Raw genomic sequence first — 17,293 nt, 5'->3', positions numbered from 1 at the left:
CTTCCGGGTGAACTATAAAGGAAGCCAGCAACCACCACTCAGTGGCCAGAGTCGGGTAGAAGGAGAACGAAGCTTAGTGAGGAGTAGTGGAGTGAGAAGAAGAGGAAAAAAAATGTTTATTGTGTGCTTGGGACTGTGTTGGGCTAGTGAGACACAGGGAAGACGTGTCTCACGGCAGAAGAAAATAAAAATATTATTTAATTTCACACGTGTCTCCTGTGTCTAATCTGGGTCGGGTCAGGCGCTATACAGTATAGCATCTTTCTTACAAAGGAAAACTGGAAGTACCAGCAGAAAATCCCACTATCATGCTACCCATATACAAATATATGAATTACATATATAAATATAAAATAGCTTGAGCTTGATCTTATGTTTAAATTAAAAATTTTAAATCTTCTTCATGTAGAATAAAATGGAAAATGCAGAACTAAAGCATTGCAGTTAAAACAGGGTAGCATGCATTTAAAAATTAGTAAATGTACTGTATATTACAAGTCAGGGAAAATCTTAAGGCAGGAGACAGATAAAAATTTCGCTCAGAACACTAATCCTACTGTATACGTAGAATTTAGAGCAGTACACTATAACCAACTGGACTGTGACCTGGTTAATGAGGGGAAAATAAAGCGTATAAGTAAGTTGAGAATGATCAGCGTGGGATGAGGTCATTACTGAAGTCCCTCAGGGATCTCCATTACAAAGGAATAGTCTTTACATTATGCTACACCCTTCCCTATTCTTGCCTGCTTTACATGCATGTTGCAACTTAACGTTTGTGAAAAAAGTGTGCACAAAACAAAAAAGTGGCTTCTTTAGTGTCAACTGTGTTTAACTTGGTAGCCTTTAAAAATGTGCAGTACTTATATCAGGCCGTTTAGTTATCTAATCTAGACAAATAATTTAAATACCTTTACTTAAATGGATGGAACCATATACTGAAGAAGACTGCATAAATAAATTAAGAAGTCTTGAGACGATATGTGAAACGGATAAATACTAGGAAAAGTAATTCAATGCTGATAAGTACTAAACATAGGCAAAACAATAATTGAAAATCAAGTAATTACAAGACAACAGACTCGTATTAACAACAGTACATTCAGAAAGGATTTAAATTTCATCATTTCACATCCTTCAGTACAGGCATTCCATAACTTAAGGGATATAAAAATGGAAAGTAATGTAAAATAAAAAATGTGCCATATTAACCCAGAGATGTTTGGCTCAAACAGTGTTACTCTTCTGAGACAAACGTTGCAATATTGTGCAATGATGAATTACACATATAGTATAAATAATGTTCACTTCGGGAACTGCAGTCAGATAAACTCCAATCCTATCACATCTCAAATAAAATTGACTTTGTGTGACTCTCATCAGTGTCTGTGTGAAATCCACAAAGGCAATGTTTAAATTAATTAGATTTCACAAGAAAAATGCTTTCAAAAGAGAAAACAGGAAACACTTATTTACAGAAATTATAGTTTGGTCTAAAGCAAATGTCTATATCCAGGTGTGAACGTAGAGTCCCCAGTTTATTTTAAAATAACTCTACAAAACACCAAGACAATCGAAAAATTTAGAAACCATACACTGTAAGTTAGATGAGCTATGTAATCCTATATCTTACATAAACTTTATGTTTTTACTTGTTTTGTTTATATAGTGTGACACGAGTCCTGCACCCAAAAGAAGAGGCTGAGAGGCTTCAGGAAAACCAGCTTCATTCCAATCAAAACAGGGACAGTCAGGGCTTTTAATCAGATGGGGGCTACCAATTCAATACACACAGACACAGCAAATGAGCTGGGACAGGGCCAGGTTAGTGGCCAGGTTATAATGTTCCCCGCATCACCCATCAGGAGATTGACATTTTATGCGGGGAAGCTGTGAACTTTAGTTGCCTTGGTGGCGCTGTGAACCTGCGGTTAGCTCTGTGACGGAAAAACAACCCTTGACAGATGTGTCAATCTAATTTCGGTGTGCAGCACTGTTAGGAGGGTCTCAAAACAGCTCAAAAATCTCACACATGATCAAATATGAATTACTACAAATTGCAGAAGTATGACATGTTGGCTATACAGTGTTATCTTACCATCCATTTTCTTAACCTGCTTTCGCTTTTACAGGTTTTACATTGGAGCCAGATGCAGTAGAACACAGAAGGAAGCAGCTGGCATTGATGAGACATCAGTCCACTGAACTGTAGACGCAGGCACACTCACACTGGACTAGTAAAGACTTGCCAATCAAGCTAATGGCATATCTTTGAATTGTCGGGGAGATCCTCCAGAAAAAGCCCAATGGAAGAAGGTCTGAGCAGGCATCCACTATGTAAGCCAAGAATAAAACAAGCTCAACCACACACCAGCCAAAAATAAAACTGGAGACACTGCTGTGAATTTTGAATTGCTAATCGGACTGACAAGTATGTCTTTGGAGATGTGGGACGTAATCCAGTGTGCCCAGAAGAAAACACAAAAACAATGAGAGAATATAAAAACTCCACACAGATAACTAATAGGCACTAGATCTTTAAGGCAGCAGTACTATACCCTAATAAATCCATTTAAATAATAATTTCTAATGTTATTTTCCTAAGTGAAAGAGTGTTCATAGTAAAACTCCACACCCAAGATAACACTATACAAACAATAGTGCTTTTATTAAATAGAACAATCACAATGGAGGGAAGATCAGATGGAGAACTCAAAATACAAACAAACAAGAGGTAAACAAAACCATGTTGCCACTCTTGGCCTGCCTAAATGGATCTTGAATCTCTGCCTATCTGGTGAAGTATTTCGTACTTTGTACCTCTTTCTCATATACTTCCATTTGAAAATGGCCTTTGGACCCTCAGCCAGTTGAGCCTTAGCCTCAACTTATCTCACAACTCTAGATTCAATTTGTCTATAACCTTCTGGTGAGGGTGCCATACACATACTTAAGGTAAAGTCAGGCTAGACATCCCTAAAGTAGCCTCTGGTCTCCTTGAATATTTGCTGTCATGAAATGATGGTTCTTCCCATTATTTTCTAACATTTTTCTGAGCTTCCATTATATTTTAATTAATATTATAATGTGCATTTTGTATTATTTTAAGATATTATTTTAATGTTGTTTGTTGTTGACATCCTGGTCACTGTATGTGGATCATGTCATGCAGCATATGAAGCCATGACCACAACACTATTTAAGATAGCTGCACTCAGTCCCTGGTATCCCTTCCTTGGAATAATTATCAAAAACTGTGTTACATTATGTTTCTTTTCTGACTGGAGACTGAAAGCTCATAATTTGACTATAATATCTGGATTGTACTTTGGTTTTTGGTTGTTAGTTTTTTTGCTGTTCCTGCAAATAATTTAGGCCTGGTCTTCTAAGAATGTTTTTTTTCCAATATATCTTTTCTTTCCCAGTTCACCAATTTTTGCCCTTCTGGACTTGCCATCTTTCCATTTTGGTGGTAATACTTGAGCTTTCTGTTGCGCTTAAACATCCTGTGGAACTTGCAGTGCTTTACTTGAATGAGCATCAGCTCCAGCTCCACTAGTTGTTAGATAACGTTTGGTTTCTTTCTAACCTTTTCAGATTAACATTCAGCAATATTCAGTATTTTCACTTTTTCTGTGATGGGGAGTCTGCCAATTGCCTTTCTGGGAGCCCCTGAACATACAAAAGTCATTCTGCAACCCAAGTAGTAGGCTTCCACACTGATAGTGCAGGACCTCCCTGCTGCAAAATATTCAAATTATAATAATAAGCATATGCAGAAGTTTATACACTTGAACACTTCATCAAAGTAGTAGTATGAAATTGCTTATCCAGCTGCTCTATTCTAGATGGCAAAATCATTCCTTAAAGGTCACAAACATTAACTAGAAGGAAAATAGCACATACACATAATTCTCATTCTGCCATTAAGAATGCCTGCTACCATTAAATCAGTGCTGAGTAATAACTATAATGATGAATGCTTTTCTCTGTTACTTATGAAATAAACATCCATATGTTCCAGTTTCATTTCTCAACTGAGTCATATTTTATTACTTTTCCTTTTTAATATCCATGGATTGAGGCATTTTGGGAAAGGAAATTCAGGTGGGTCACATGAGCCTGGGAGTGAGATGTTGTTTGAAGTACAGAGACAACCTGAGAAGCTGGCCAGAGGGTGAGGGTGTGGGTGTGTACTGTATGTGTGTCTGCATGTCTCTGCTTGTGCGAATGATAGAGATGGCTAATGATCAAACACCTTAGATTAGATTAGATTAGCTTAGATTCATTAACCTGGATAGTGGATTCTGGTAATCTCAAGATGGGTCCTGGCCTGAATCAGAGTTGGGGAAAGTGAATGCAGACAGTGTTGCCTCTAACAAGAGGTGAGTGGTATGAGAAGGAGACAGATGCATAAATGGGCAGGCGGTGGACACAGCAGAGAACAGATCATTGATGGAGCTGTGGAAGACTGGAGTGATGAAAACAGTGTCGGATTGCGGAAGAGCCGGAAGACATTCTTCAGTAGACCTCACATGAGGGTGGAAGAGACACTGTTTCACACTTTATTAGGCCAGTCATAATAAAATCCCAGCCGAATAATGCAATATAAAAATCACACAAAATGAACATCTACAGTATCAACATATTGTCATACAGTTTAAAAAATATCTCAACATCAGTACCAAAAGCAGAAACGCAAATTAATATTAATAAATTTTCAACTTTTGTCCAGTGAGCAAAGTGCTAAGTCCTGTTGTCCATAAGTAATTGACGTTCTCCACAATGACAACTACTACAAAACAAAAGGACATACAAATTTACACGCCCTTTCAACAGCATCAAAAAATCAATCCAAGAGTCAAAAAGCTTCAAGTTTCAAGGAACAACTAAAAGGTTCAGGCTGTACATGTACACATCTGAGTAAAGGTCTTCCTAGAACCCTGCGAGGGACTACGCAAGCAACCCGGAAACAGACTAGCAGTGTCAGACAAAAGAAAAAATCACAAATTTATTGTTTGATTGTACTAAAATACCCAGTTCAGGTTAACTGGACCTCATAATAACAGCACTGCAACTGTTAAACATTGCATAGCTAACTACTGCTCCATGTCTTTTTGTCCTTTGCACTGGCTCCAATAGATTAGATTAGATTAGATTAGATTAGATAACCTTTACTGTTCCCATGGGGAAATTCAAATGCATACAGCAGTAGAAGCATAAAAAACAAGGACACAGACTCACATGACAAATAATAAAGCCAATCAAACAATAAGTAAAGAAATAAATAAAAATAAACTAATCAAGTACATCGGATGGAAGCATTGAATTGCCTGATAGCATTGGGCAGAAAAGCACAAAGTGAGTGTGAGTGCCTCGTCACATTTTCGGTTATACATCTTATCCTTAAAAGAACATTTACTTGTATTTATTTGGCTGATGTTTTTATCCAAAGTGACTTACAACATTTCATATACAATTGGTGTGACTTACTCAGGGTCACACACGGTTGGTGGTGGGATCTGAACCCACAACCTCAGGCTTTAAAGTCCAAAGCCTTACCCACCACGTCACACTGTCTGTAAAAAGTAGCAAACAATAGAAAACAATAACAAAGACAAACAAAAATGGAGCTGCTGTTACAGGCCAACTTGTGGCAGCACCGGACATCTATACAGTATGTGAATTGCACACTGTGTGATGGCTGCATAGTTATCAACTCGTTGCTAGGGAAGAAAGGAACGATAAGAACTGGATAAAGCCCAGTCACAGGCCTAAGAAAGGAAAGGGAAAAGGCCTAAGCAGGGAACAACTAAACTGGCAATCTGAGTGCACCTCCCCATACAAACATAGAAAAGGGCCAACTGCATGTGTAGTGGGTGCTCCAGATATGATATATTTGTAGGCAACATGGCATAAGAGAGAGAGAGAGAGGGAGAGAAACAGAGGATGTGTACCCAAGAAACACTGAAGAACATTAAAAAGAAGGCCACCAAGACTCTAAGGGGCAGGCAACTGTATGTGAGCTAAGGGTGCTGGACTCTGTATTTAGGAAGTGAATGAAGGCAGCAAGAGTTCACAAAAGATCACACGACCTCCTTCACCTAAGACAAGTGCCATTATTGGTTTGCTAATTAGGGAAGCTGAAGCCAGGCTGTACATCAGTGGAGAAGTCAGGCCTGGCAGAAGGATCAAACTTTCCATTTACCTGCTAGAGGAAAGCACATAGTTGCTGTTCCAGAAGAGTGGGACTGCATTGTAACTTTAAGGTAATGACCATCGAATAAAGTGCCTGATAGACTCGGTTCCTTTAAGGATCACTGAGGTCTTAGTGGTTTCTGGTGCCCAAAAAGCCAAAAAAGGTCCACACTTAACCTGACTTGTAGTGGTTCAAGACCAATATAGGTAGATCCGGAGATTTGTTTATTCTGTTCTTTCCTACCTTGTATTCTTCATTATTTATTGTGACCTTAAGTGTTGCTTCTGCAACAGGTATAGCATTTCTTTTGCTTTATGTCCTCTCCCACCATAACCTATTGTCTATGGGGGAGGTGCGAAAGCTTCAGATTCATCAAAAATTTCAATCTCCAGTTTTCGACAGATCTCGATATTTTAGGGTCCCCTAATACCAAAAACATTGATTTCTCGATGATAGGTGTGTGTCTATCCGTGTGTGTGTGTCTGTCTGTGTTTGTGTCACAGTTTCTTCAGGACAGTCTTGAGCTAAAATGGATGAACGGAAACGTTTTTGAGCCAAATCACGCAAGTGAAAGAGGCACTCTATAGGAGCCGTCCAATATCATAATTCTGCAATTAATTATGAATTCTTCTTGTCAATTGCTATTGTAATTACCTATTTTATGATTAGAAAGATGAGCATCTGAGCGGTAAATAATTACTGAAATGTTTAGAATAGTTAGGGTAACTTGGTACCTAGGGCACAAAGCCTTCTGATGCTAACATACAAATCTTTTTCCATGGCTTGAGAGTCCTAGTCATTATTCTGGGTGTAAAGAAACACTATAAGGTCACCCTCTCCTGTTACAACAGTATAAAGAAGAGCATGTTATACAGGCCAAAAACTCCACTCAAATGGAAACATTTCCTCACTTTGTGACATAACTACTTATTTTCATCCAGACAGAAAACTACAATCTGAAACTGAAATGACAATCTATATACATAAACATACCATATATTATTTGATCTTATTCTCCAATCTGTTCAATCCCAAATAGGTTTGTGGGGGACTGGACCCTATCATGACAGCAAAGGATGAAAGAAAGGACTGATGACAGCCCCTTGCTGGGCCTTTTGTTAACATGAGCAACTGAATGAAAACTGTATTAAAAAAGTAAACAACTTACATCTTAATCAGAACTTTAAATAGAGGTTAGCATTATCCAATACCAGGACAAGTGGAACCTAAATTTACCATCAGCAATATATAAAAAACATGCCTTTTGGAGACTATCAGTTTCAGGAGACTTTTACGAATACACCTATACTCACTCACAATGAACACATTTACTACCCGCTCTGCCCAAATGCCATCCAAACTAAAAAATCAGTTTCACCTATTTCCTCAAGTTACTTTCTTCAGTAAAGAATCATAAGGTTCTGAAACCCGTTCCACCAGTAACAAGCCCAAGACAGTAACCTTCACTTTAAAGACATGCCAGTCCACTCACACACAGAAACAAATTTACTCACATCATGTCAATTTAGTGTCAGCCCTCAGTCTAACACTATGTTCATTGACAAGGGGTAAAACTCACAGAAACAAGGGAAGAACAAGAAAACTCCACAGAGTAGCCAAGGCACCATAGCTGGGAACCAAAGTGGGCATTAGAAGTTTTAAGATTTGCTACAATGCCATCCCAATAAAAATGCCATATATACACTCGAGTGATTTCCTGTTCCAAAATGAAAAATTATGTATTAAAGTTATTCACTTCTTCTACAGCCTGCTTTATCTGAGTCCTGTTATATTTTGACTAACTTTTTATCTAGCAATAATACACTTGGTTAATAAATAAAAAAAGACTGGCAGTATCACTGATGATTAACCTGTCCTGAGTTAATATTATGTTAGTAAATTTAAAACTAAACTAATTTTTGAGATGCAGAAAGGAATTACAAAAGATTTCAAGTATTTTTGGTATTACAATCTGTTGTGTTTTTTAATTTCTTTTAATAATGTGAGCTGGCACCTAATACAAATTATAATATAATACAAAATTTTTAAAGCCCTATGTCTCCAGTTTGGGTACTGACTAATAAGAACAGCAGTCTCCCTGTTAAATTATGTTGCCTACATTGGCCTACAGTTGATCTCTACTTGGTATTTACTACTCAAAATAACACTTTTGACACTGGTTTCCATGGGAAAGTCTTGACCCAAATATTGTCTTCTGATTTATTTGTTCCATACTCTAAAATGCTTTGCCATTTTTGCATGTCCTGAGGCGTACTGTAATATTAATGTTAATTTGATAAATAGAATTTGCTTTCAGAATTCAAAAGACATACTCAATTTTTTATTGTCTTAAATATTTGAAAAACAAAACACTTGCTACTTTAATACCTCGTCTGTTTCTTTTTTGTTTTCTTATTTTATGGATCTTGTGCTTTGGGTATTTGTCATTTCGAAGTTGCCTCCTTACTTTTAGTTCAATTTTTTTGATGCTGTTGTCGTTTCAAATACATACTTTCAGATCAAAACACTGTTTTTTTTTCTTAATAAATTTTAATAATTTATGTCACTGACAATTACCTGTTTCAAGCATGCAATGAATTAAAAAAAATTATAAAGTATTGATTTGGTATTTAAGAAAAGAATTCAATCTACACTTGACTTGGCTTCTATTCCCATGGAATTCTTAACTAAAATTCACATTCCTCAATCTTTAAACAGATCATCCATAGCAACCATGCCTGAACTTATAACTCATTCATCATTGCTATTAAAAGGGAGGAACGATGGTGTCTGCATGAAAGTAGAGATATGACACAGAAACAAGCTAAAGACCATGTCCATTGTGAATCTGACACTCATTATGTCCATAAGTTTACAGTTTACTAAAGGAAGCCAATAAATAAATAGCATCTGTCAAATTAAATTAGCTCTGAACTTAATTATGCAGTGAGTTCAGAATGATGGAAGAGGTTTTGGATTTAGTGTCTAGGAAGTGTTTGTGCACTGTCTTTGTAACTGTTTGGTTCATCTCCAGGTATTCCTGTGTTCTCCCACATGCAGATTTGTTTAATGTGAGTTGTGGTTGAGTAAGGGAGTGCGCTGTATGGTGGAATGGCACCCTGTCCATGGCGGATTCATATTCTATGTCCATTGCAGCTGGGATAAGATCAAGACCCAACTACCACACAGTATTATCTTAAATGTGGCAAACTGAAGTCTATGACAAGAATAATTTAACTTGTTACATGAGCAAAATCCAGGTACTTGTCTTTGAGCAACCCTAACTAAATCTGAAATACGGCTAAGTAATTACAACAATATAGGTTTGTTATGTGATACATTAAAATGTAATTTACTTCTAAATCATAAATAAAACAGACTATGAATGTATTATTAATTCAGTCATTTTAATTATAAAACAAGTATAGACCATCTTTACCCCAGGGGTGTCACAGTGGCTACAACCTTTCTTTTCAAACAAGTCCATAATCAGAAGTCTATTGTTGTTGATGCAATATGTCATGAAATTGTGAATTAGTTCCCCTCTAACCTCAATTTTTTTCTTCTGTTAAAACCTTCTATTTTTTTTTTTTTTATTATTGACACAGTTATTACGTAGTGAATACAAAGGACTATTGGTGCAAAGAAAACCATTTTGCCCTTTTATCTAGCTAGATACAGTACATCAGCACTATGAGTAATGTGGAGATGATAAAGTTATGTAATAGTCAGCTCTTCTACCTTATGGTTACAGCTATGTGTCTACATAGTTTTCTCGTTATACACAGGGTTCCTGAAGTTCAGTATGAATTCAGTTTGAATTTACCATATATGAGTAAGTGGGGGAGTGTGTGGGGCTCTAGATGGACCTCTCTGTGATTGTGCAATGAGTGGCAGCAATAGGGAGGGTTAATTGTTCCCTATTTCTGCTGAGACAGAATCTGCACCCTGATAGCCCAACAAAGAAATATGGCATGTGTGGAACAAGTGCTGATTTCTCAGATTTCTAACACAGCATTGCAGCATGTGATTTAGAAAAGTTCAATTAAGAGCAGAAAATGATCTTAGATTAGGAAATTAGTTAGAAAGGAATAAATACAATTGCTATTCCAGATTTTCAGAAATCACTATCATAAAGGAAATCTTTATAAAAAATAAGTATTAATATAAATTACTTTGTGTCCCCTAAAATGCGTAGTACAAGTAATAAGAAATCTGCTTTGATTATTTTGTTAAATATGATTAATAATACCGTTTTTTCAACCGTCTAATTATAAAATACACTTCACGAACTTTAAATGAATTTTTAATGGGTTATGACCTGTTCTGCAGAGATCAACATAAACTTGTGGAAGCATAAGGTCTAAGATTATATCAATAGGCTGACATTAATATCTATGCTTGCTTCTCAGTCAAGAGTGCTTTTCTTTTCATGAAAACATGTTTTTTAGCTCTTTTTTATGTGGGATCCAGTGGTCATGGGTATACAAAAATACTTTACATAGGCTGAAACATATAGCCATGGAGATCAAAATAAAGTTGGATGGTAGCAATAAATGACATTTTATATGGAACGTTTCTAATATAGAGTTATGAAATAAACACATTTTTATAGCTGGAGTATAGTAACACTAAGTGGGTTGACAGTAGAAACTTAAATGTCAACCTCTTAATTTCAAATGTCATGCCATAGCCACTAGGCCATGCTGCTATAAAGACAATAAACACATGTAGTCTGAACAACAAATATTTTCTTTAAATTTATATAATTATCTAATTTGTTTTCACACTACAAATAAATATGATATAAATCAAATATTAACATTGGGTCCCAGACATTCTCTTTTATTAAAAATGTTTTCAAAAAGAGCTGAAGGGAAAAAAGACAAGAATGTTACTTTGTACCGTCAACATATATTACACATATATTTAAATATCATTTGCATTTAACATATTAATTGTACCAAACATTAATGTATGAAATATGAATGTATAGAGAAAACTCCCAGAATACATCTGGTTACAGACAAAACTGTCACTCTTTACTAAGGGCAGACAAAACTAGCTTGGAGGAGAATTGTGCAAGGTTAACTAAATCTGATAAAGTTGTAAAATGTCGAGGAAGTCAACAGCATAAATATTGTATAACATACTATAAAAGAGAAGTGATACAATGCTTAGTTTCATTAATATTTCATAAATAATAAATAGATAAACCAGCTTATTTAAACTGTGATATAATGATGGGACAGTGGTACAAAGAGAGAGGGACAGTCACATAGATAGATAGATAGATAGATAGATAGATAGATAGATAGATAGATAGATAGATCAGTTAAAGTATAATTAAATACTATACTAAATGGCAATTGTGATACAAGTACAAAATACAAATTAATGATTTTCAAATAAAAAATGCCTTCCAGGAAGTTTCTGTTACTTATTGGCCTATTTTTAAATTAATATAAATGAAAGAAATAACCGGAAACATTGATTCACATTATTATTGCTTTCTTTCTCAGTATGCTCAGTAAACAGCCGGTAGATAAACACAAAAAGTTTCTTTTACGTATATATTTCTCTAACACAGACAAATCAGCTTTGTTTTAGGCTACCCTTTATCATGAAAACTAATTAAGACACATTTATTTGGTTTCCCAGATGCAAAAGATTTATGAACTAAATGTCGTTAATACTATGTACAGTACTATTGGAATACTGTATACCAATTGTTTATTGTAAAACACATACACTCGATATACCAAATTATATACTGCAAATACATAATTTCAGTTAAATATCCTTGCATTACTGATTATATCCATATGACTTTATTTATCAGTTACATCCCTGTCTCTCTTTACTTGTTTTAACTCTTTTCGTAACTGCTTCACTGGCAGCGCATGGGCCGAGCTGCAGTTTCATGCCCATGCGGTGTTTCGTCCTCGTTACCACACTCCTAAAACCCTTCGTCTTGACGCAGTGCTGCCGTTTCTCTTCACACAAGGCACATGTTCAATAGTGACTACAATGGGACAATCATCGAAGATCAGTGTGTAGATCTAATACGCGAACACGATTCGATTAAAAAACAAAAAGCAAGCAAATAGAAAAGAATGGAAGCCGCAGAGAATTAAAAAAGCCCTACCTTGGACAGCGCCTGCAGTTTGTATTCGGAGCCGCAGAAATTGGCACAAAGCAGTCAGAAGCCTAACTTGTTTTGTTTTTCTTTGTTTCCCCGTTGGTAGACTATTTGTTAGTGTACGTCTTGTTATCAATGTGAGGCTGCGCTGCACGCTTGTTTAACGAATTGAACAAGACTTTCTAACCCTCCCATGTCACCCAAAACCAGCCTTTTCCCTCTTTAATTTAATTAATAGCTCGAAAGCATGCAGACGCGCTGGCTGTTTCGCGCATGCGCAGTTTAGTTTTTCGCACCAAGTTGAGCAATGACAGCGGAATAGTTCCAGTATCCTCGATATCGACTTACAAGTTCGTCCCTCAAGAAAAGCCCAGTGCCAGAAGCATTCACTGCGTATTGTATATATTAGTACCTCACTTTGAACTAATACGATATTTTAAAATCTGGTAATCGTTAGGGTTCTCCATGTCTTGAAAGAGTGTGAGCAGGGCTTCAAGCACTTAACCAGTGAAATATATCTCAGTATTTACTCTTTTCGAGTATTCAGTAATGTAAAAGGTTGAGTGAAGGCTGTGCCGCACAGAACGTTATACAGTATTTTATAAATAGTAACAAAAAAGGAAGATGAAGAAACTGGCAAGTCTGATTGCTTCATTCATTTGACAAACTGCTATTACAAATAAATAAAAACAAAACTCGACAATACTTCTCTTTGTTTCAAGTGAACTTTACTAAAAGTGGTGTCTCCTTTAGATCTATAAACATGTAGAAAAATAAGTCTAAAAATCATAATAAAATACATTGCTTACAAAATTAACTGGGGAGCATCTTTTGGAACTCAACGTGCACTCGTATCCTTAACATTAATAACTTTATAGCAAACCGTCTGGCTTCATCGCGTTATTCTTTACGTGTGCCTCCTGGTAACGCAATAGTCATCTGCACAGTTGAGTGTCCTAATTATTTCATTAATATTTCATGAATAGACAGCTTAAATGCTAAAGGAAAACATGTGGTTTCAGGTAACCCTCCAAAAATACACTGGAATGTTTCTAATTAAACTGCTAAACATGGATACAAAGGAAACATTTAATGGTGCTGTCATTATTGAAAATCAACATTTCATAGATACTGAAGATATATTGAAGAAGTACTGTATGTTATGAAATTAAAGTATAAAGATGAAATACTAAGCCTGATTTAATTATCCTTCCATATTAACAGTATCACGTTACACATTAAAATACATTCAAAAAATGAATCTTCCAACCTGTAATCAAAAATATACATCAGTGTAAACATGTTCCTTTGTAACTGTTACTGAGTACTGCTACTTTAGGCAAACACTTTTTAATTTTAAATAAAGAAGCCGTTTAAACTTCATAAAACATACTACTGTATATACAGACTAACAGTGCTAGCGGGGCTATTCTTGGGGTTCTAAGCAGTATATATGTATTTTATAGATGAAAGTCAGAAATGCTGTTTGCTCTGTGTTTGTTAGGAGGCCCCCAGTAGTCACAGGGCCCCAGGCATTCACTTTGCTTGCTTCTGCCAAGAAGCAGCACTGATGGTTTCATTGTAAATATGTTTAGTTACTTAGATTAAATAAAGTATGCAGTTAATTCGTATTTTATTATTTCCTTTGACTTCTTGATCCATTTATAATATTATTAATATACTATGACACGAACATGTATGGTATAAAATAAAATGCAAAAACTGGCACTTGATTATGAAATCTGATCACATATGCACCATGTCCTAGTAGATTATCAATTGATGGGCTTGCAAGAGCCATTCTTTGATTATAGTAAACATTTCTGCCCACCTGTAAACTGTGCACCAAGTTGCCATTACCTACATTTTTTCAATTTCCAGAACATATCAAGTCATTAGCTTTCAATAAAGGTCAAGATCAAGGTTCTAGCCCCGTTAAATAGCTAGTAATTACACAACAAACAGACAAACATTACAGATTTTAGCTATTCATATGATCAGTTGAAGATATGATATCATATATTTTGTGAATACTTCATTATACATGTTGTCTTTAGATCACCCAAATTTAAATATCTTATTATACTTTCAGCAGATTTACCTGGTATGTAACCAAGCACCTATGAATACAAACCAAGAAAACATATTAAGCTCTCGAAAATAAATGGTCTCATTTGTGTGACAAAAAGACACAAAGGGCATAATTTCCACCTAAATCTGTAAAAGATTTATATATTTTAAACTAGGTGGGTTAATTTGCTCTACATTAACTTAATTTCTCTGTGGGCAAGACCCACATAATATACTAATATTTATGCACCTGTGGGATTCTGTATAATTGCACTTTTAATAGCAAGTAATGTAAAAATAACAGCACTGAACTAGTTTAAGAAATGAAGGTTATATTAAACATACCTCAACTCATAAGGAATAATACTTCAGTCTGCAGTCAAAATTATACTAAAAGAAATACATTTACTTTAAATCAATAAAGGAGTAAGAGGGCAACATGTGGAATATCTATCTATCTATCTATCTATCTATCGATCTGTCTGTCTGATTATTTGTTTGTATTTTAGCTATTTTAAACTCATAATAAATATTTCATCTTGTAATCATGAGAAGCAGAAGGTAATTTTATGCTATTATAATCATGCTTTAGTTATGGTGATAAATACTGGTATAATTTTGGGTTATAATTATTTTCTTGGAGGGATACAGTTTTAGCTGCTTTCATCTATTTTCAAAATCATAAAGAATGTAAGAAATTCTCCTTTTAATACATTTATGATATATTATGTATAAATCTCTTGTTATCTGACTTTTATTGGTAATGTAACTGTCATCACATTGATTTGCAATTTTATGAACAACATACAAAAACATATAAGAAACAAAATGGTTACAATAGTTATTTCTTTATGTAGAATGGTAATGAAAACATTGAACTGTAAGTGACTTACCTAAAGGGTCTAAGCACTACATTTACTGCAAGACCAATATAATTGCTGTATCCAGATATTGTACTTGTTACAAGTTCAATGCAATTTTACTTGGTGCCTTTAGCTTTCATTTTCATAAGGTAAAATAACAATCCATGCTCAAATGTCTTAGCTAAAAACTAGGTTCACAATTCCTTTTAACTACAGACAGCTATGTGTTTCTAACTGCATGGGATCTGTTTGTGAACTAATAGGTGGAATTGGATGTATAAACTGTTTCAGGCTGGGAACAAACACATCCTTGTGAAAAACTGTTCAATGCACAGCTGGTGTGAAATCCCCATGAGGACAGGGTGGTCAGACATGGATTCAGGATTGGGGAATTGCCTGGATTAAACCATGTAAACATCTCAAATTAAAAAAGGTAAAATGAAAACATTGGCCTCTGCCATTAACAATAAGAAAAATAATTTAACCAGAGAGAAACCCGTCTTCTCTCCTTCTCTTATGCTCTTTCAGGGATCAAAGAAAACACTGACAGCTTTCGAGACAGGGTGGTGCAGTGGGTAGCACTGCTGCCTCACAGTTAGGAGACCTGGGTTCGCTTCCCGGGTCCTCCCTGCATGGAGTTTGCATGGGATTCCTCCAGGTCATGTGATTCTAAATTGTCCCTGGTGTGTGTGTGTGTGTGCCCTGTGGTGGGCTGGCACCCTACCCACGTTTTGTTTCTTGCCTTGTGCCCTGTGTTGGCTGGGATTGGCTCCAGCAGACCCCCGTGACCCTGTAGTTATGTAGTTAGGATATAGCGGGTTGGATAATATATACAGTATATATATATATATATATATTGACCTGGAAAATGAATGGCTCGTGAGGTTTGTGGGTGTGGTCAGTTGTCATCTGAATGCTGTCCTTTGCAGCTGTGGAAGGAAAGATAAGGTTGTGAGTTACAGAGGCCCCTCTCATCCCTGAGGGCTACTTCTTACCTGCTCAGAGCCTTGAAAGAGGCCCCTATGTAAATGTGTGTGTCACTGGTTATTTTAAAATATAGTCATATTGTAGATTATAAGGAAAAAACACTAACAATTTGTAATATATTGTAACTTAAAAGAAACTGTAGATTGTGTGTGGTGAAAAGACAGATATTCTACTGCTTGTACTGTAAAAGGATACAATTCAAATTGTTCAAAATGAGTAAAGTACTGAATGCAGATTTGCAGTAAGTAAATTAGGGGAATGTTTCAGGAAAGAGTTTCAGTTACAGTATTTTTCAACAGTATTAGATGAAACGTTCATCTTTATACTTAAATATTCTTCAATGTATTTCATTATCCTAGAAAACATCTTCATCTCATCATTGGCAGTAACGAGAATAAAAGTTTCCTAAATTTGTCACAATCTTAAGTGAAGTGTAATGCAAAGACCCAAGGGACTTTTTTAAATGAGGCTTGAAACAACATGGATCAATATCTGTGAGAAAGACTAGATGTGAGTCAATGCGAGTTCAGGTGTTTGGCTGCTGTCTTTATCAAATGGTAAAGTATACACTGAGTTTAACATGATAATTTTCAAAAAAATGAATATGAATATATATATACATATATTAAACTGAAAGAATATACTGCATTTTAAAGAATAGCATTTCACGTGACACAGTCTGCAAGTTATTTAACAGAAACGCATGCAGTGTTATTACAAACTCCTCAAATTGAATTATATAATGACAGAGTGGCTGAGAAATGGAGCCTGACCTTGAAAATCTGAGGGTATATAACAAACACCTTACTCTCTTTGTTAATTTGTCAAAGTATTTATCATCAGTGCACTGAAACTAAAATGTCCAAGATTTGCCATATTCTTTAACATGTGCTGTAAATAAAAAAAAAATTATAATGTTGTTTCTTAATTGTATGACTATGAATGCACTAAAGTGATTATGCCAGATCTGGTATTTGGAACCTTAACCCAATTACCACAATTTCAGTGGTAATGATTGTTCCTTTTGATACC

The 17,293-nt window shown here is 35.6% G+C and overlaps 1 long non-coding RNA gene across 1 annotated transcript in view; it reads right to left on the bottom strand.

Annotated features, from left to right (window-relative positions):
* The window catches only part of LOC120514966, a 69,116-nt gene extending 56,514 nt beyond the window's left edge, over nucleotides 1-12,602 (bottom strand). Inside the window, exon 1 of the long non-coding RNA XR_005630559.1 lies at nucleotides 12,348-12,602. This is a non-coding gene — a long non-coding RNA (uncharacterized LOC120514966). The remainder of the gene's footprint in view (nucleotides 1-12,347) is intronic.
* Between the last annotated feature and the right edge of the window lie 4,691 nt (nucleotides 12,603-17,293).

Source organism: Polypterus senegalus, chromosome 14, assembly GCF_016835505.1.
Source record: "Polypterus senegalus isolate Bchr_013 chromosome 14, ASM1683550v1, whole genome shotgun sequence".
NCBI lineage: Eukaryota > Metazoa > Chordata > Cladistia > Polypteriformes > Polypteridae > Polypterus > Polypterus senegalus.
Note: the sequence above shows the minus strand (reverse complement) of the source record. Positions and strands in the feature narration are given on the sequence as shown.